Source organism: Monomorium pharaonis, chromosome 4 (assembly GCF_013373865.1).
Source record: "Monomorium pharaonis isolate MP-MQ-018 chromosome 4, ASM1337386v2, whole genome shotgun sequence".
In the NCBI taxonomy this organism is placed as follows: domain Eukaryota; kingdom Metazoa; phylum Arthropoda; class Insecta; order Hymenoptera; family Formicidae; genus Monomorium; species Monomorium pharaonis.
Genome location: NC_050470.1, coordinates 6,877,909 through 6,899,916, shown reverse-complemented (window position 1 = coordinate 6,899,916; position 22,008 = coordinate 6,877,909). Strand labels below are relative to the sequence as shown.

Sequence of the window (22,008 nt, the reverse complement as noted above, 5' to 3'; positions counted from 1 at the left end):
CGATGGATGACGTCGAAACGGGAACCAAGCGTCCCGAGTGACCGATCGTGAGGGATCTTGCGTAACTCGTGTCGACCGGAGGGTGGGGGGGGGATCGAATCGATTAGGTTCGCCGATCGATCGCGCGGCTCGCGGAACGTTCGTCCCGTTTCGGAAACGTCGCCGCTGTTGCTCGGCTTTCGACGGAATCGCGATCTCCTCGCGCTTCCCTCATTCTCGCTCACGTTGCGTCATATCCGCGTAATCTTTCCCAGTCCCCCCTTTCACCTTCCTCGAAACGCGCGCACATTCATTTCAATTCCGCCTCGTGCGAGGGGAATAAACGAATTCGGAGTCGCGGTGCGGCAGCGCGGAGTAATCCACTTTTTCGCAGACCTTGACGAAATTATTCTCATTTTAATTTCGCATTTAATTGGCCACAAATTTTTTCCTACAATTCTCTCTACAGTTCCTCTCAGGGCTTCACGTTAAACTTGATTTGCCAGGATGCCGTTGAAAACCTGCAAATGTTTTAAACGCGCAGCAAGAACAAAGCTGCACCTCTTTCGAAATGCATTCGTTGGAATTTATCATTAAATATGTTACATCATATATACTTTCGGGTGGATCCAGGATATTTTGAGGAACGCAACTGAACCTAAAGCTCTGACATCGCGGGCAGTTGGATAATTTCTGCCGCTATAACGCGGTAAGAAAATGCACGAGGAAACCTTGGGATTTCGCACAAACAAACCGTCACGTGCTGGCGCTCGTTGTATAATTACAACGCGCAGTCATCGCCAGAGGAGATGCGCGAAGCGAATTCGCCTCGTGTGCCACTTCGTTTTCGCTGGGAAAAGGGGGAAAAAAAAACAAAAAAAAAACCTAATACGTTTTCCAATTAAGTCCGCGGTGATATATCGGCCAGCGACGTCGCTTCGTAACTTAGTCCGTTTGCAACAGCGGCGTCAAGATAGCGTTACGTAATCAACGTCACCGTCATATCCGCGCGACGGTAAATCGATTATTCCGTTTATTCCTCGATCTCGCCCGCGAGAAGGAGGACTTTGCCGATAGAGCCGATGCGTTCGTGTGCCGTGCAACTTTTCACGTGTCAAATACGCGTGCCGCCCGAGAATACGGCATGGGGGGCCTCGTGCCGTCGTCGTCGCGCCGATCGATAGATGCATTACCATGCCTGAATATCGCTAGCTTTCATGTTAAATGCAGCGTATTTTGGAGAAGAAGAGGAGACGAAAGGGAAAAAGTGTCGAGATCGCGATCGGCGACTTCGATAAAGTTTACCCTTTAAATATAAGATTAAGTCCCCCCGTCTCGATAGAAACCTTTTAAGGAAAGCGCGAAGTCGTTATTTTTCGATGCTCGTTCAAATCCATTCAATTTGCATCATGTTTATTTCGAAAGATAAAGATATTCATTTATGCAAGCTACGAGAGGACTCGTGATATATTTTTGAATATCAATCACGACTTGTTCCTTTTAAAAATACCGTACCGAAAATTTATGAATCAAATATTTGACACCGTCGCCACGAGAAAAGAAATCCGTTCACGCTGCACTGACGCTTTAATGTGGCGATTTAATATGCTTATCCGAATTATAAATGAAGTGTGAATTATTTACCAAACTGTCCACCTTATATTCCACTTTGTAGATGGTTCACCTTATGTTTCCCTGTTCGCCGGCCTTGGAGAGACACCGCAATTTCATAACGACGCTAAATGATCGTATTTCCCGACGTTTCTTTTTAAATACGCGCGTATGAAAAGACGACACATTCCGGTACACACTGGTGCGCATCGGTGGCCGCAAGTGCGCGAGTTATGCGCGCAATTTGTAAACGCCCCCGCGTCGCCGCCGGTTCGATTGTACGGATCTGCGCGTGCGAAAGATATGACGGAAGGAAGAACGAGAGAAATAAGATGAAAAACGCCAATGAGGTAGATGGGAGGGCGGTGGACAACGAGAAACAGTTTGTCGAGTGTATAATTGGCTAAAGCCAAGTTCAAACGATCGTGTCTCTGGTCGGGCGGACATTCCGCGAGCAGACGAGCCTTTGATATGCAAAGTCCACGGGGTGTGCATAAGCGTAGGTGTGTGTGCGCGTGTGTGTACACGTGTGCACAAGAGACAAGTGCAAATAAACCAAAAAAGGTGCGGAGCAATACAGAGAAATCGCCGCGAATGTTTTGCGTTGACCTTTACGCCGGTAACGTGATTGGAATTATAATACATATAATATGATAAATATATAATTCATGCAACATCTCGCATATCTTGTAATAAAAATGATTCGGGTCGTTTTTGTCTCGAATAACTTAAATCACGGTGCAACTGTGTCAGGGCAACGTAGCAATAAGAATATGTAAAAATATCAGAATACTTTAATAAAAGTAGGTACATGAATGCAATATGTGAATTGATATTTAAGCAGCGTGAATCTTGAATATTGTTATAAATAAGATTTTCTATTTTCTAAATAAATTAATGCAGCCTTAAATTAATGTTGTGTGCTTTGGTACACCGACATCCTGACAATCCGTTTAAAAAATCGACTCGACATGTCGGGCGCGTTCGTTGAATGTGCATCGTTACTTAATTCCCTTTGTTCCTCCCGCAAAGAGGCACGTGCAAACACGATCTCGGTAAGACTGCGTAAAGTGTAATTACTTAGCACGGCAATTAATTGTGCTGCCTCGGCGATTTTTTTCTTTCCTGGATAGCCTCATTCTTTTACAATCTTCCTTGCATTCAAACGCAGGAAAATACAACGTGCACGTGGCATGTGTGCAGTCGACTTTGAACACCGGGAGAATCCTCATAATAACGTCACCGCGTGACGTAACATCACGATAGAAAACAACTTTGGAGCGGGGAAAAACGATCACGAAAAGGCCGAGTCGATGCGGCATAATCCAGCAATGCCCCACTTACGTAACGCGCAATTATTAGTGGAAGATACGTCGAGAGCGATATATTATTTCGTACAAGAAATTCCTCCTGTCCCCACTCTTTTCACTAACATTGCCGAACAAATCGCTCGAAGTCCCGTTAATTGAATTCGCGAGTTTCGCACAATTGAGTTAGGAGAAAGTTAAGTTTTATTAATTCGAGAAAATGTCAAACGTCAAGCGAATCAATCTCTCGGGCAATCGAGTGCTCTCCTTTCCTGCTCGATTGTCGGCGAAATTGGGATCTGATATCGTCGATCTAGATATCGATACCGATCCGCCAGAAGCCGCGTGGCGGTTTCGTCGGGCTTGCGAAATCGGTCCACAGCTGCCGCGAGATATATTTGCACGCGAGAGACAGTCCATTGGTAAATTACCCGGAATCTGGGCCAGTTACAACACCTGACGGGCAATACGGCGAGGCGCAATCTTTGACACGAGACGAGAGTCCGACTAGGACGATGAATCTCGAATCGGCGGCGTGCTGAGGCCAAATTTAAATCCGCCATTCACGAACGCGACTCAAGGAGACCGCGTCTCGAGGTATAGATACGAATCGCGAGCAAAAAGTGTAATGAATTAATTGGGGCGGATGAGTTGTGTCATCGAATCATCATTTCGTGACTTAATCAATTTCGTTGGCATTATTATACGCGCCGATTGTGTTTAATATTTATTAAATTACAACAAATATAATTATAAAAACAATTGAAATTATTGTATTCACATTTCTATTGTTTCAAATAGTACGTTTTATGTACACGATTTTATTAACAAAACTCCAATTATTTCCAATTATTTTTACATCAATCTATTCTCATTTGGTATTGATTTGTATATACAAATAAATTTGGAAGTTGTTGATATTTTACTTGATATTTCAGGTAACTGTTATAAAAATATTTAATCTTTTATCAATAACAAATTAATTTATCGTAAACCTTTTTATAACGCGTTGCAAGAGATGCAATTTAAGCAATTGATCGCCTAAATCGTATCGTCTTTGAAAATATTGAATTTATGAATTAAAATAATTAAAAATATAAATCATTATTACTACTTATTTGAACCTATTTATAACGTTTTATATTAAAAAGAAATAATAATAATTTATGACGGTTTATGACACTTTGAATGCTGTATAATATAATGTTAAATAGCAATTTACGGATATACATTGTGTTTCATTTGTAATCTATCTCTGGATATCGCCAATCGTGACTTCAGATTATACGGACACGGTGACAAGACGTACATATAATACGAATGAACTACGAGCGAGTACAAATTGCAACTGTCGGCGGCTGCTGAATACTCGTAAAGTGCAAATGACGATCCTCACGCCTACTCGACTGTAAGTCAATATTTACGAGACATTTAATGTAGAAAGGATAAAGCGCGCTTGCGCTCGTCGGCGAGCTTTACGTAGGTCCTGCCCGTGTGAGGTAAACGAAAGCAAATGGGCACAAGGTGCCAGAAGAAATTGATTACAGTTTTACGAGGTAACGTTTGCCTAACGAGTAGATGCACTACTGATTGAGTGAATACAAAGTTGACAGATTGTTTAAAATAAATGTGAACGTAATAATAATGTACAGAATCCTATAAGAATCGGCTGAAAAATTATGCATATGTAATGGTTTCTGTAATTATTTTTTGCCCGAAACGTTAAAAATTACACGTATGAAAAATTAATGTTCCGTAATTTTAAACTAATTGCGGAAAAAGTTATTTTCTATTTATCCCGTAGAATTGCATATTATTTTACGTTATTATATTTTTATTATATAAGTAATTCTCTTTCTTCAGTCATACTTTTACATTTATAATATTTTATTGACACGTCCCTGATACATTTATAATATTTTATTTACACGTCCCTGATACATTTCTAAAGACAGCAATAATACAAATAAACAGATAAAATGCATAAATAAATAAATTCAACTACTGTTCTATTTTTGTATTTATCATGATTAAATAATATTTCGTAAGTTAAACTGTGTGTTTTCAAATACCACTGTTATTAAAAACTAAAAATATCAAATTTTCTAAATTTATAGAAGTACCGTGGGTAAAAGAGCCTCTAGACGAAAGGCTTTAATGAAATGTTGCAATAATGGATTCATTACGGCAAGGTTAAGATGCATGAAAATACGCTATCCGTCTTTAAAGAGGCACACTCACTCCGCGGTTAGGCCCGCCGAATGGATCGCCGAGAACGTACAAGTCCGGCATAATCAACTGACACTTGACGACGATTTCGCACACCTTGGGGTCAGCCTTAGGTTAGGTCGATTCGCGGTCACCTAAACGCCTAGTCACCTAACGTAATTATCGTAACCTTTGACCGCGCCAGTGATCCTTGAAGCTGCCCTCAAGGGAATCTATGTCACCTGGACCACGTGTGGCTCACATTTCATGAAAGATATTCGCAAAAAAAAAAAAAAAAAATATTGATCGAGGCAAAACGTAATGAGGAAAGTCTACTCTGCTTTGACTTTCTTTGATGTCACGAAAAAATTCGTCGTTTAATTAACTGAACTAGACTGACACCGATTGTCGAATGATTTGAATGAGAGCGGAAATAATACCGATGGATAAAATTAACAAACATTAGTCCATAGAGAGTTCGAAGCAACAATCGAACGGTTCGTGATGAACAAGAAGCTCCTGTGACGAAATAAACAGATGGGCTTCGATCAATCGAAGGTTGATTCGCTCAAACTAATGCGACACGGCGCAAATGAAACGGAATGAAATACGTCGTTGAGATGCATCGCAGACGGACGTTAAGTTTGTACAAGAATTAAGACAGGTGTTGAGACCCGTCGCTTCATTTCACCGCCTAATAACTCCAAACATAATTAAGATACCATTAAAGTTTAATGACATTAATAATTCATTAAGACGACGGCAGAAAGAAGAGTGACGTTCGCAGACGGCGGCGGTATATCGATTGAAGCAACCGGGACGTCAATCGAGTTGCATGTGACAACCGATGGCTGCGTTCGATTAAAAGAATTAGGTGAGAAAGACCATTAGAAACTCGTCAAAAAGGCTTAAGAAAACGATTTTATTTATGCCAATATCTAAACACTTTTTTTATCCCTCCCCTCCCTCGTCCCTCACTCTCTCTCTCTCTCTCCTCTTTTTTCTCTCTCTCTTTCTCTTTCAGATACATACGCATGCGATATATGTATGTAGCGCCGTGTAGAACAGACGCTTTGGTAGTCACGAGCGCATACACGTGCTCTCTATCGCGCGATGTATACACACCTGCGGGTGTTGCTCCTCCGAAGCCGCCGGTTAAAGCACCCACACACACGTCCCTGATAAATCCGCCGTTTCCCTGCCGCGTTACACTACTAGACGTATCCCGATGATCCCGTAATTCCGTGACACGCGTGTACGCATATACGCCACGGTCCCTCGCGCGAGCGCGCTCGCGTGTCAGACAGTCGTAAATGCGAAAGAGCGGAGCTTCCTCTCTCTCTCTCTCTCTCTCTCTCACCCCTCCTCCTCTTCGCACCGTCTCTCCTCGCTTTTGAAATCTTTTTCGACTTGTCACGGTTTTTTCCTTCTCTCAGCCTGCGCGACGAGAGCGCGTACGAGGTAAAACGGGGAAAGAGCAAGCACGCAGCTCGGTGTACCAGCGGAGACTGGCGGCTTCCCCTCGGTCTCGTCGAGTGCCGGCCGCTATAACGGAATAGATATATAGAGCATCACATATACCGTGTGTACACCGTGTACCCCGCCGCGCGGCAGGAGGGGGCGGGGGGGGGGGGACTCGCGAGGGAGTCGGAGCCGTGGAGGTAAAACGATAGCTACCTTTCCGGGAGGGAGCGAGCGAGAGAGGGAGGGAAGGGGAAATAGGAGAGCAGGTCGCACGCTCTCGACGTTGTGACGTAATTCGAGTCATCCTGGATGTATATTGCGTAGAGGGTTGAGGGAGAGAGAGAGAGAGAGTGAGGGAGAGAAGGAGAGCGAAAGAGCGGAAGGGAGAGAAAGAGAGTGAAAGAGAGGGGCAAGGGGCGTCGCCGAGCAGTGGGGGATGCAATTCTCCCGATGGTGGGAAGAGGGCAAGGGCGCGATGGTGGGGTATGGCAGCGTGAGAGGAGCGAGAGGGGGTAGGATGGCGGTCATTAGTGCTACTGGGACACGGAAGCGAATTCTCTATGGTACCCTCTCATGCTCAACCTTCGCCGGTACCCCATCCTTCCTGCCCTCCTCTCTTTTCTCCTCGCGCTGCCTTCCTCCCACCACGGCCGGGAACCACCACAGCCGCCCGACCGCCCCGCCTGTGCGTCTCTTTCTGTTTCGGGGATGCGAGCACGGTGCATCCACCCTCGGAGTGCAAGGCAGCCCGGGGGTACGCCTGCACTCTGCAGCTCCCCGTGTGTACCTACATATATAGAGCCCTCACCGGCGGAAGCAGCCCCGTTAGGGGTAGCTCGCGTGTAACGGCCGGTCAGGGAGTTCGGAAAGGGAGGGAGGGGGTGAGAGAGAGAGAGAGAGGATGAGATTAGGTCGCGCTCGCGACCTAGTCCTTGCCGGGACAAGATCGCGGACGTTCTCTTTCCGCGGTCAGCGATTTTGCATCGGAATGAGCTACGCTCGTGCGCGCGCTCTTCTCTCCCCCCCCCCTTCTTTCTATATATTTATATTAATTTATTTATATATCCTTCTGTTTCCCTTATAGTAGAAAATTGAAGTGCACGCTTCTTTTCGCGTGTCTCTTGAAATTTGACAAAATGATCAGTTTGCGTGATAATGCGCGGTGTTGCACTTTATAGATTTGTGTAACGAGTCAATCGATTACTTTTGAAATACCGAAGGTTGTCGAATAAATTTATAATATTCGCAGCGTGTTGATATAATCTGATTTCCTTGCCGAGCTCGGTCACAACATAGTGGATCAATGTATTTGCAATAAATATGAGCGCGTAAATACCGTCGCGTACGGTCATTAATTATTCGTCTGTTGACAGAAATACAATTGCAGTGATTCGCCCCTGTATTTATCTAATACTTTGAACCGAGTGTCGAACAATTCTAAAATTGTGTAACAATTCTTATCTTCAATATCATCATCTAATGTAATCTTAATAAAATTAAAAAAATATTTCATTACAAATACAAATAGAATACGTAATTGTTTCATTATTAAAATTATATAAATTATCAATGAAAGGCAAAGTTTTAACTCGAGCAAACTTTTTGTTGATCTTATATTGTGTCTTCAATTTCCGATTGATGAAATTTTGAAAGCTTTGAAGACCAAAACTTTTGGAACTTTAAGATAGATAATTTTAATTATTCAATTACCGACTTAAGATAGCTTGCAGCTTTAGTCAGAAATTGTTATGAATTGCATATTCAATTTTATTACTTTTTGCTTTAAATTAAGGAAGAAATTTGTTCGGGGCAATTTATAATAAGGACACAAATATATTGCCTTAATTACAATCTACTCGATAATTATGTCGCATTAATTTTTTCCAAGTAGTCTAGTGGTAATATGAATTTCTAAATGTTAAAAGAATTTGTTCTTTCAAATTTTTTACGCATTAATTTACACAATAATTTGCGATAATTCGTGAAGAGCCGCTGCTAAGTGAAAATTACAAATTTGTTTCCGCGTGGGATCGTATTCATAGCAGCGCGCGGGAAGCGGTTTTCGTGTATAAATTTACCAGCGAACAGCCTGCGACGTAATTACGAAACTTCCTTAATTTCCGCAGATCCTTTGTGCTTTGATTTACGTCCCGTAATGGCGGCGATTATTTCCTGCGGATTCGTACGACGTATCCTCACGCCGCAGAAAATTCAGCCTGGTGCTGCGACCACCACACTGGCCGAGCCATGGATCGGTTGTTATATCGGTGCGGTAAAAGAAACGTATCCTTCAAAGTTGCCCCGAAGAGGCAATATTGATCAACGCTATACTGAACTCTGACATTTGGGATTATAGCTGAGCGGGAGCCCGGAGCTCCGCTTGCTCGCGGAGCTAACCCGTCGCGGGGGAGCCAACATCGCCGTGCTAACTTGCACCGCAAGATCGTACAATCCCTTTGTGAAACCTGCAACTCGCCTTTTCTCTCCAAAGAATAAAAGTTTCCTGAGCAGACTACGGCGACACGAGTTTTGTTCGTGTGAGATAATAAAATCTTTTCCTTGTAAAATGAAATGTATGTTTTATCTATATTTTATTTAAACATAATTCCTCCCTCCCCTCTTTCTGTCTTTCCTTTACTTATTAATATTTTGTTTTTATTGTGTAACAAATTTAAGTGTGAAGATACATGTGCTGAGACGAATGCTGTTATTACTGCTGTTATTACTGCTGTTAACCTTTTGCAGAACTGTCGCGCGGTTTCCTTCATTGCGAAATTACCGAAGAGATGCTCTAACGTTAATCGTTCTAATATTACTAGGACAAGGCTCTTCCTCGCGACACGACATCATTGAGCGTCGATGTCGATGGAAGTTATTCGGAGCAGCTTGTTGACGCGACGCGCTCGGAACCCGGCAGTTATTTCCACGCTGAATATTGTATCAATTTTAACACCGTGCGCACGGAACGAGACAGGTTGAGTCAATATACGTGATACGTAGGTGTGACATCCAACTCGATTAAGCATCACGACGAACCTTCGTCGTGTCGGTCCGTATTAGTACGGATGCCGCGCTCGTGCGTATGCGTCTCGCAGGTGTGAAATGTCAAAAGCGCGACGCCGCGAAGCCAAACATAGTCGGACTCAGCGCGGCGTAAAGCTGACACGAGATGCGTTCGTACGATTGAAATAATATTCATTGTAGAATAATCAGCAGAGCCAACGAATCGTGATATTTTACGAGAGAGAGAGAGAGAGAGACATACTTCATTTTCGAGCGACAGATTCAACACTAAATGACAAGTGTCGTATTGTTATGTCTTTACCAAACTTCAACTTGAGATTAGAGTTCCGTGGCACTGGTCATATTCTACACAAAATAATTGTACCCGATCAGAATATTCTACACAAATATATTGTACACAAAAAAATGGTACGTGGGAAAACCGTGCACAGGAATTATCTTTCAATTAAAAATTGCACACGGATATATTGTGCATAGAAAAACTGTACAGTATTAGACAGTTTTTCTAATTTTTTTGTGTACAATTATTTTGTGTAGAATATGATCAGTGCCGAGTTTCGTTTCAAGTTATTAATAAATTAGTTGATTTCCGAGGGAAAGGGTATAGAAATATGGAGAGCTTGTGATTAGAAAATTCCGTCACGCGTTCGTCGAGTCGTCCCTTAAGGCGCGGCGTATCATCATTACACCTCTCTGAACGTAACTGAAAACAGCTCGCTCCGGTACCGGAGCAAAGTTTGCTTTTCATCACGCGACTAAGCTCGCGATATCCGCGTGCACTGAACGTGAAATGAATTTTATCGATTCTCGCGACCGAGATAGGTCGTAAAGCTGTGTCGGCCCGGCATTCGATTGCCTCACAATGAGAGCGGAATTCGTCGACGTACGAGTTTTCGAAACTCGACGCGGCGGCAGTTGCATCTGCTTGACGGAACTCGAATGGTAGGGGGCATCCTATAAAGTGAAGCCTCAAGTGTGGGGCGATCAACGAGACGGGAAATCGACAGTAGTATCCGTCCGTGTTTCCAAGTGGGATTCGGGGGAGACCTGGGAGACCGCAAGTAACGTGCTCGCGCGTTTAGTTTGGAAAATCAATAGCGTAATTCCACGAAATCAAAGAGCAAATTCGGTAATCGTAAAACAGCCCGTATTCTTATCTCGCGATTGCGAAAAAGCAGACGTGTAGAGACGCGTGACTAATTCGAGACTGATAATCATTAAAAAGTATTGCATTTATCTATAGATACCGGAGATTGTTAAATTGAAAAATTAAAACTGTCTCAGTGAGACAGTTATTCTCGTGAAAGTAGAGTGACACGTCTTGAGTGGCGCATCTGCCGTGATCGCGCTGTAATAAATGCCGTGCCCCACAACGATCTTTTACAGCGATTTTCTCGGCGCCCGGAATGACACGACCGAGAAATTCGCAGAGCATTCGGGGAGGCAAAGGGGAGAGGAGGGGACGCCCGCGCGCCGTCGGGAATTTTGCAGCCGATTGTGCGGCCTCTCGCGCGCTGGAATGCCCCCGTCGCACGCGTGCCGCGCGCGTATATTCTCTGTTCTACAAGTGTTTATACACGTCCGGCGCATACCATAGCCCGCGCGCACGCTAACTAACGAGATGTTTCATAACGGCGGATTTAGCGCGCGCGGCCGCCGACCCGGAACGGTTCCCTAATCACCACGGCGACGGCAATTAATACGGGGGATGGCGCGAAGCGGGCGGCAGAGACGCCAGTAGTAGCGCCGGGGCAGTTGCTTCGATTTACGGCGTCTCGAAATTAATTTCTCGCACCCGCGATCGTCCTTTCTCCCCCCCCCCTTCCGCGTGATTTCATTCTCATTCCCCGCGACTTGATAAATCACGCCTCTCCCTCCCCTCCCTGTGTAATCACGCGTGTGACGCGTCTCGCGTCGTGGAAAGGCCGAAAGTTTCGTGCGCGCGCGAATTAATTGATATAGCGGCAGGGAAAAATTGCGGTTGCCTGACGCGTCGCAATAAGGAAACGTTAATATTACAAAATTAATGACCCTTATTCCAAAGTCGTTTAGAAATCGAAACATCGCGACACGATTATTTCGATGGATTCACGGAACGAAAAGGCTGTGGCTACTCCTTGTTTGCAGGGACGAAATTAATGTCGCGGCGGTGCTCATTAACGGCCTTTAAAGGCGTTGTTTTTATACCACGAATGTGGCACGCGAAATTTCACTCGCGGTATTGCTATGTAATAATTGCAATTACACGGGTAAATCGATAATTAGTGGACGCGGATGTCGCGAAAATTGGTATAATAAATTCGAAATAAGGACAGAAAGCTGCAACACGCTCGCGCGGTCTTATCCTCTCTCTCCCCGTCCCCCGTTCTCTTAATATATGATTCAATAAACGTGTTATGGAACAATTCAAAGGGGTCTTGTTGCAGTATCGTGGTGCTCGTTACAATGAAAAACTCGCGGAAGGGGAATTTTAACGAACGTTATACATCAAACGTTATACGTCGCGATAAAATTTTTCGCCCGTTAACTGGATGCGTATTTTTATCGAAATATCATCCCGTGGCTTCTTCCCTTTCGCTTCGCGTGTCCTCGCTTTTATTCGCGAGCCGCCGATCGAGCATTCAGCTTAAAAAACTACATCGTGAGCGTTATTTAATTCCGTTTGCGTTCAATTTTATCTTGTGTTTCCGACGTATTCTATTCGGGATTTGATTTTCCGCACATTGAATTTCGTGAGACAGTTACCTGGCCTTCCTTACAATTGAGCACGAAATTGCGTCACGTGTTTTGAACAAAACACGCAAAATACGCACGACCAAATAAGAAAAAAAAACTATATAGTATATAGCCCAGAGCAAAATGGAAATAAATGCACGGTGTTGTATATGTTGCAATAAAAAAAACTTTCAATTTTTATCCACAATAAAAACCTAAATTGCTATCGAGATTTATTCATATTCAAAATTATCTCAATTTATAGGACAATTAAACGGCTAATAAAGAATTGCAAATATAACTGTGTAATTTATGAAACCGTAAACTAAAGTTTAATGGTACTGATTTTATTTTCCGTGCAATGGAAATCGACTGTTCGTACAAAGGCGACAATTTTAGCGCGAGGAAAAAAGAGCACGGCAAAGAGATTAAATCTAGATTTGTCCGCGTTAAAAGAATATACCGATCTTTTTCCGAACATACCTGACATCCTCTAACAAATTCGTAGAGAAATATGTCGGTACCGATCCTTGCGTACCGTATCAAGCAACGACTCCATCGTTGCTAAGCGCATTTAATTATTGGATTAATTAAACGAGATGGTCGTGCGACCATCATCGTCATCGTGCGCGAGCCACATCAATTACTTCTAGCAATCTACTGTTAAATTAGTATCTTTTGTACAAGCTTAAATATAGCGATAATTACAAAATTTATTTTAAATATATATTTTCATTAATGTAAGAGAACATTTGTGAATATATTCTATCGCCCTATTGAATATAAGTCAATCGTTGAATGAAATCATTAATAAATCAATGAAATGGGCATTTAATATTAATAGGTAGACGCATTCGCTGCCGTGACGTAATATATCGCGCTACGTGCGTAGCGTGCAATTTAATTAATCTAGTTCTGCAATGGATCATTATATATTATCGTTGCATAAGATTCTGTATGTATATTAGTTCCCCGTGCGCGAACTAATATGCGAGGTCGATTATCATTGCTTCCTGTAGATCGATTTAATCGTGTCGTTTAATCGCGGACGTTTCAGTTATCGGGTTTTAACGGGCAAATCAATAGTTCGGTTACATTCCGAATATAATGGCAAATGGAACGTCGTAAAGATAGAGGTGCGACAGCGCAAGTAACGCGAGTCTTTTAACAACCTTCTTTCGCCGATAAATCAATCGGTGCCATCGCATTTAATGGTATAGCCGGTATAAATGGCATCTTTACCTTTATTAAACCCTGGAGATATGTATAGTCCGGGGAAAGCCGATCGTAATAAATTCCTTCCAACGTCTTGTTCCGATCTGATAGAATTTCTCATTTTTGACCCAGTTTAACTGGGGAAAAATTATATCACGGGTAGTTGCTCCGAAGGCGCGCAATTCCGATCAACTTATTTCAGAATCGCGTTCGGTGAAAAATACACAATGGATGGAAAAATATACAGCGCCCTTTAAACGAAATAAAGATTAAACATTTGTTTAGTCGACAATCTCTAAAACGAATATCCATTGGATATTTCCAGTCGGAATGAAGATATTGTAGTAAACTGTGGAGGAGTGATAACGTTATATCATCCGATTCTAAGGGATTTTAAGAAGATTAAGGCCAATGATTCGTTCGCATTATGGAGCAAAATAGCGGCTTTCCATGGTACCTTTATCGTTGCGATTTCATAGAAATTACGTAACGTTCCAGATTACTCTACAGGCCTCATCTCAATCCTAACCGTTCTCCACCTCGATCTAACAGCCGGCAGCTAGCCGCGGTAATCCGAGCGAGAGTAAAGAAAAGCGGCGGAAAAGAATCGCGCGTTCTGCAACAAAAGCTTAATCTCCGCGGCTCCGCCTCCCCCTCCTCTTTCAGGAGGACGCGACCGCTTATAAATACGTTCTTGGATATTAATCCGCGAGGAGCCGTTTCGTTCTACCTTCTCCACAAAAGGGATTACCCTTAATACGAGTACAAGACCACTCCGTCCTACTCTATCCAATCCGCGATCTACAGACTACCTCACTGAGAGCAACCTTCTTTCTCTCTTTCTCTCTTTCTCTCTCTCTCTCTCTCTCTCTCTTTACTCGCCAGGGAAACGCAGGAAACGCCCCCGTAGAGAGACGGCACACGATCGCCCTTTTCGCATCGCATCGCATCGTATCGCATTGCCACGGGCGATGGTTATGCAATGGCGGTCTGCCTACCTAACGCGAATTGGGTCATCAGTGAGTATGTCTGAGAGACAGAAAATACCGGGGGAAAAAGAAACGAGAGAAGGGCGAGGAACGCGAGCCAAGCACGTGGGTAAAGGAGAACATCGATTTCAGAGCGGCATCCCATCACTCCGCTCTGTCACAAATATTTTTCAGAAAACTAACTGGCTGATGTTCATACGGGCACTTTCCGGCGTGGAAGCGCATCATATGCATTGCAGAAGCAAACATTCGAAAATAATAAAAGCAGCGAAAGGTTTAATGTAGAAGAACTTGGAAACCCCATTTCTTCCTCTGTAAAATGAATGAAAGCTTTTCGGTACTGCGTTACTATATTCGGAATGAAATATAACTTAATTATAATTTAATAATTGCAATCAGATAATAAATTTTCTACGGGAAACATGCCGGAAGACGTTATGAGAGATGCCTCGGCTGACACAGTTTATAAAACGTTTCCTGTTTTGGTGAAACGAAAAATTCAGCGATAGCATCGTAAAAATGTCAGAAGAAGGCATTTAGATTGCACCTTGTAAAAAAGGAACACCTAAAAAGTCTCCTCGATACCGCAAGAGATTAATATCCATAAATTAGAAAGGATAATTTTCAATTACCGGGAGACGTGACAAAGAAACCTTTCGCCCGATGAAACGCGTCGTCATCGCGCGACGCACAACGCCCGCTTATTTACGACGAGATTGCGGGCATCCCGGGGATTCACTGACAAACGTGGACAGCTTCCCAATGAGGAAGTCACAGAGGCCAAGCCGACAATCTTCTCAACAATACTCGTATTACCATAAAGAAACTCAGCGATGGCGGCGACGGCGACGGCGGCGGCGTGATGGCGTAGTTTTGCATTTACAATTATTATAACAGCCAGACCCACTATCATGGTGGTCGTGTTCGCGGTTCCGCCATCATCGGGGCTTCCTCACCCTCTCTTCCGCCGTCGCTTCCTCCTTTCTTCGCGCGCTTTCTTTTTACAAGTGTCCTTGCAATAGACCATCTACATTATCGGCACGGTATAACTCGGTTCTATTTTCCGCGACAAATTTTATGCAAGATCGTACACGCGATCCCCGCACGATCAAGTTTGTACAACTAAATGGAAACACAGAACTTGTTATTATGCGCTACAACCGCGCGGCCCTTATGTAAATTTTAGATTGTATATTGTATAATCGATCGGGAACTTCGTAGCAAGAATTTTGTGGTATTTTGATTACTGGACAATAATAAATGGAAATCAATGAGAATAACGCACAGCGAGCTCTCCAAATAGAAAATCAGTATATTATTAACTGAAAGACAGTCGAATTTCAGTGCTGTACTTATAATTATATCAATCGGTGATAAATGCACTGTCTTTCGGTGACAATATATTGATTCCGATTAGTGAAAAAAAGGAGATAGAGTATCCTTCCTTGATCTTGATAAGAATCACTTAAATGTTTTCACCGATTCGAAGAGAAAGGATCCGCATTCTAACAATATTTAATTTTACAATTTTCAGACAATTTATCAATTTAATTTGCTATAAGTATTTTAAAGTGAAAATTATAAAATTCAAGATAGGTTCATTTTTCAACCGAATGTGAAACTCGTTTCGCTTTTATAATGACTACTAGAATTAAATGGCGAAGCGAGTATGAGTCTTGCCGGGACGAGAGCGAATTAGCCCGTTTAACTATAAATAACAGCGACGAGATACGAGAGGAATCGTGGATATCGAACATTGTCGCCGGCATTTACGCTGGGATAATGTTTATTGGCGATCCCCGTGTGCCGCATTACGTTCGAGCGGACGGCGGCGCGGCGCGGATTAATTGACAAACTTTCCGGGATAGCACTTCGGCCCCGCCACTATCGTCACCAAATGCAAGTGCGAACGGTTTAGTTATGCGCATAACAGATGCATCGCATAGTTCCTGTGTGCAAATTAAGTGGTGACTGTTCAACGAGCGCCGCACGCCGCTGGGACTGATAAAATATTGAAGGCCCGACCGACGCGCGCCGAGACGAGATATTTCGGGCGCGCCGAGCTAAATTTCCGTACTCGCGCGATCCGAGTTATTCCGGCGGTAATTCTTCGACGCGCGCGCGCGTCGTATATTACTTTAATATCGATTGTCAAGAACGTAGCCGCGGTATCTTGAATCGCGGGGAACGTTCGCCGTGGCGAAGGAAAAAAGGAGCAAGGAAACGTTACGAACGAACGAAATAATCGACAAGAAAATTACCCGCGAATTATCCTCTCCACGTGTTATTGATTGTTGCCACTCGACAATTCTGGGTTCTTTGAAAATGTATCGCGTTTTCACACCGACTATTCTTGGCTTCGTTATAGACGCGATTTCTGTAATCGTCATCGTCCAGAAAAATACCTTCCAAGACACCGAGGAGGAATCGTGAGAATAATGTCGATAATTGCGGTAAAGGACAAATCGAAATTTCCATTTCCCGTTTGCCGGCAGCACACATGACGTTTTTCATGCATACATTCATGAGAGGTAGGACTTCCGACCTAGATAAATCGCATTGCGTTGAATGACACTTTGATCCCTGGCCGACGATACTTCTCTTAACGCGTAATGGATACGCTATAAAGCAGAAATTACGAGTTACGAAATTGTAAAGCAATGGCAAACCTGTGATGTAAAAATACGCGGTCGTATAAAGCTGTCGACAAATTTGAAATATTTGAACGCGGCTGATTGACGCGGCCATTGTGTATATAATATGAAAAACAAATCGTTCACAAATGTCATATCACCGTCATTCGCGAAATTCACCGCAAAAAAAAAATGAAAATTTGTTCATTACTTCAAAATGATTTCTCGACTCTCTTCACGGTGAGAAAGATTTCTCTAGCTTTAATAAAGAGTTTTTGTTCGACCATTCGAAAGCATATATGTCTTTGCTTCTAATACAAATTTTATACATATTTCTTTAGATTTAATAAAATTTATTAAAAACACAATAATTTGTCTTCTTCGATTTGTTTAAATTATTGCAGGTAAAAATAAGTAATCTCATTGATTTCGTTTTCAATCGGAAAGAGAATCGTTTACTTTTAACGATTTTAGTCGCGTCCACGATTTTAAACCAGACACCGTCTCCCCGTTTATAACTTCTTGGCAAAAGACTCTTTTTCATTCGGAGAAAAGAGAAGATGCAAATCTGCATTATGAAGGCAACTTCGTATTACTTTACAGCACTTGAAGCGACTCCAGAAACATCGGAGGATGGAGGATTAACTTTGTTATTCCGATTGCTTTTTTTACCTCTTTTTTTCGACCGCCAACTAGGGGAAGAGAAGAGAAAGGGGGAAAAGGGTTTATAGTTTCATAATGCTTTCGGTCCTCGTCACGGAAACCGTTAAAAACCGCGTCTTTCTCAGTTACCCGAGAGGTCCTCCTCGAGAGAGAGCGGAGAAATCGATAAAGGGGTTGGAGCCACCCTAGACCCGGCGCTGCTGCCACCTCGGTACACTCTTAAGCGAGAGATCGTGGGACGGGCGGTTAAAGGTCAAGGTCGAGCTATTTCCTGCACGAGCGAACCCCCGAGTCTTTCGGATTATGTACCGAAGAATCAAGAGGGGAGGGTCGGCCGGGAGAAATCGACCGGGATGGCAGATACAATGGCGGTTTATTACTTGGCACAATTCTGGACGACGGTTCTTCTCGTGCCGGCCGCTTCGCGACAATCGTTTCGTGATCCATCACGGGCTGAGAAGGAAGGAAAAGGATGGAAGGTCAAAGATACAGCCTTGATGAGAATCACGGAGATAAGATCGAATAGCACATGTGTGTGCGCAAGTGTATGTGTGTGTGTGTGTGTGGGAGGGAGGAAAAGGGGGTCGTGGTGCTTGTAGGTTTAATTGTATCACGCGCCCCCACGTTTTCTTCTCCTTGTTAAAACAGTATCATATTACTTGCGTGGGACGATATTTCTGTCAGAAGATATTTAATTTCTCGCACGCGTATATTTTTTTTAAACGTTTATAAATAAAAATCAGAATTTCCAATATTAATTCCTTCATGGACCGCTCTGAGTATGCTCCAGACTTTATAATTTATATTAAATCTTAGACGAGCAATTCAGACGCAATTGAAAAAAAAAAGATGGTTTGGGCAAATATAAGAAGAAGAAACTAGGTCAGTTGTGAAAAGCAAGATTGCACGAAGACTGGAGGAATATCTTAAAACGCTAGAAAATACAAAAATGCAACGAGCGAGCCAACGTCATCTGGGTAGTCTCGACATTTCCCAAGAAATACGAGATAGAGCGAACGAGAAAGGGAGAAAGAAAAAGAGAAAGAGAAGAACGTGAAGAAATGGAGAAACACGTATTGCAACTGTCGAGCGTCATAGTGGTCGACAGAGCGCGAAAAATGGCAATGCGGTTTCCCCAAGATATTTTTATAACGTTTAATTTCGCGCGAACTAATATCGCTCGAGTCTCTTTTGATTCGTTTCATTTGCGAAGCAAATTGATTAATCCCTTCAAACGTTTCCGCTCTTTCGTAGCCATCAATTCTCACATCGTTCCTAAGATACGAGGACAGTTACTGTGTCAAGATCATATGGGTCGTTTGATACTCGTGTTATAAAGCTCGTCCCTTTTACGATGTCTATTAATTTTACGAAGTATATCGCTCGTGATCAAGTCACACCGAAGCATTCGCGAAAATTCGATCGACGATTCTTCATCAAATCGATCTTATTAGCATAGTGTTATAATATTATTATCATTATTCCGTTAATGTATATAATTCATGTATTATATTATATGTTACATGATGTGATATAATACGATGATATAATACGTAATTTATATTAATGTATCATATATATTAATATCATACATATATAAATGCAATATATGATTAACTATATACAGAAAGAAGTTTTAAAGTATCTAAAAATCTTGCTAAATACAGATTTGAAAAAAATTATGATGTAAAAAGTTTTAACATTCTGGTAGCCAACTTGATAATTCAACGGTTTAACAAAATTATTTTTAAATGTGTAATTATAACTAAATTTTTAGATACTTTAGTAATTATTCTTTCCGTATAATATTACAGTTTTTATACTTTTTTTCAAATTTGAGGATTTACTTTGCAAAAAGTTCCAAGTGAATCGCCCCAAAAGCTGACGCGCGTTCGCGTGTTTCGAGTCTTTCACTGAATGGTTGTCATATCCGTTGCTATCAAGTGTGATATAAATAAGACAAAGTTTAGTATCCTTGTTCAGAGTCCTGGGAAGTCTTTAAACTACCAAGATGGCTGACAATACGTAGATGCACGCCCACGTGATCCTGCACAGCTACCACTCTGCTTTTTCATTCCCTACCTACCATCCTCCTTTTCCCCCCATAGGTGCATTTCTCCCTTTTCATCTGTCTCTCGTTCCCTCTCTGTCTCTCTCTCTCTCTCTCTCTCTCTCTCTCTCTCTCTCTCTCTCTTCATCGTCTCTTACCTCGCTACAATGTATCCATCCACATCGGCGTCTACAAAAACGCCTAGTTTTGCATAAGTGAGAAAACAACGGCCGTCCAGCAGCCGAGTATTCCGAATTTGGCTAATGCGAAAGCGATGTAGCTGGCTCGCACGCTTTTTAGGGGGTCGCACTTCCAAGGGAGTAGTAAACCCTCTTGCTTTCCTCCTCCCATCATCCGTCCTGTGTACAGACACAAACGTGACCGTGCGTACGGTCAGTATCGCGCAGGGACCGACCCCTAATCCCAGTCTCACGTCACAGATTTACGTGCAAAATCGAGTCAACCCCCGAGTGTAGAAAACCAGGGGATGACCCAGGGTCCGATTTAGCTCTTCGCGCGTTTCATCCATTCTGACGGATGTGACATGGCCGCGTGCGAGATTTACCGAGCGAATACCAGTTGTGACGTTTGTGTTCCACGGCAGATCGCGATGCGGATGACATCTCGCATTATATGGATGCATTCGCAATCGGAATTTCTAGATGTCTCACTTCCGCTCAACTGAACGTGAATGCGCGCGGGTCAAGGCTTAGCGAAAGCGCGCGCGGTGGTAGATCGATAGATTGGCATCCTCGTGCGGAGGTAGCGTTTCGAATTTGTCGCGACTCGACATTCACGAGAACTTCCTCACCTTGTTTCGCCAGATAGTGGTAAAGAGATTCGAGATATATTTAAATCGAAGATGCATTATTTATGAAGAGGCCCGTTTTCGAAAAGGATTTCCTTCCGTTCGCCGCAAACTGCTGTAGCAAGAAGCCACGCTTTTACTCGTTTAAACTCGTATGTAAATTTGTAGTAGATTGGATTCTCCTATCGCCCAATTTCAATTTCATAGTATCGGATACGAGATTGAGACGGTGATAAATCGCTGTCAATCATGAATTACGATCCCAAGACGAACGATGGATGATGATGAGGTAGGGGACGGAATGAGAGAGAGAGAGAGAGAGAGAGAGAGAGAGAGAGAGAGAGAGAGAGAGAGAAATGCCGGAGGAGCGCGCAGTTACCAAATACGGGTCACAGCGCCTCGTCAATAACGGCGCACTACGTCGACGCGGCACATTCCCGACAACGACGACGTCAACGTCGACGAGGCCGCGTTTTACGAACACTTTAAGGACGCTCGAACCCGGTAATAGCGGCTCGTGACAATGGAACCACTGACACAGTTTCGCGAACATCCATCGGGGATCCTTTCGGACTCATCGTTTATCCACCTCGATTTGTCACATTGATCGTTTCGAGGCGCAAGGAGATGGCGAGAGAAAGAGCGAGAGAAAGAAAAGCGAATTGACATTACATTTCGATCGACGTCTTTTCTCTCGTGACCGCTTTCTCGTCCCGCGTAATTTTATCTCGGCCGGACAACGATACGAGTGACATTTCTGACACGGTTCTGACATCGCTCGAAGGGAAGTAAGAGGTCCGCGGCCACTTCCGCTTAATCCTTGAGTCCTAAGGGACTGCGAGAGACTCATCGCTCACGGACACCTGCTACTCTCTCGCGGTGATGGTCAAACACGACCGAAGGATCGTGATTCGATTCGCTTCTCCGATTTTGGAGATGTCCCGTGGCGAGGAAAAAGAACACAAGGAACGAGAAAACAAAATATGTAACGGCGCAGTGTTTCACGACATCGCAAATCATAACGACATTCCATTACCGTTAACAGTAATCGTTAAGACCGCCGTTATTTCTCCTCGTCGAATAGAGAATGTAATAAAATTCTAGAACAACGAAGACATTACAGAAACATATGGAGGGGGAGGGGAGAGAACGACAGTAGAAATTCTACATGCATATCCGATATGGAAATTGTTAGTCTTGGTTCTTCTCTCTAAACGCAAATCATGAGAAATATCGATATAATCCGTACTTCGAGATGGAGTCATACATCGCGGTCTCGGCTGTGCCTTGATGAAGAATTGAGCAATTTTTCGAGCTCGAAAGCTCGCAGAAATCGCTCCTT

The 22,008-nt window shown here is 43.2% G+C and overlaps 1 protein-coding gene and 1 long non-coding RNA gene across 3 annotated transcripts in view; one reads left to right on the top strand and one right to left on the bottom strand.

Annotated features, from left to right (window-relative positions):
• Positions 1-6,631, bottom strand: part of LOC105831392 (protein Tob1) — a 90,886-nt gene extending 84,255 nt beyond the window's left edge. Inside the window, exon 1 of the mRNA XM_012671477.3 lies at positions 6,231-6,631. The gene's annotated coding sequence lies outside the window, so the exon portion shown is untranslated. The remainder of the gene's footprint in view (positions 1-6,230) is intronic.
• An 871-nt stretch (positions 6,632-7,502) lies between these two features.
• On the top strand, positions 7,503-12,426 carry LOC114253911. 2 transcript variants are annotated; one of them, XR_004963043.1, is made up of 2 exons: positions 7,503-8,836; positions 8,926-12,426. It is a non-coding gene; the product is annotated as an uncharacterized LOC114253911 (long non-coding RNA). The 2 variants fall into 2 exon arrangements; XR_004963044.1 differs by having other exon boundaries at positions 7,503-8,852.
• The last annotated feature ends 9,582 nt before the right edge of the window (positions 12,427-22,008 follow it).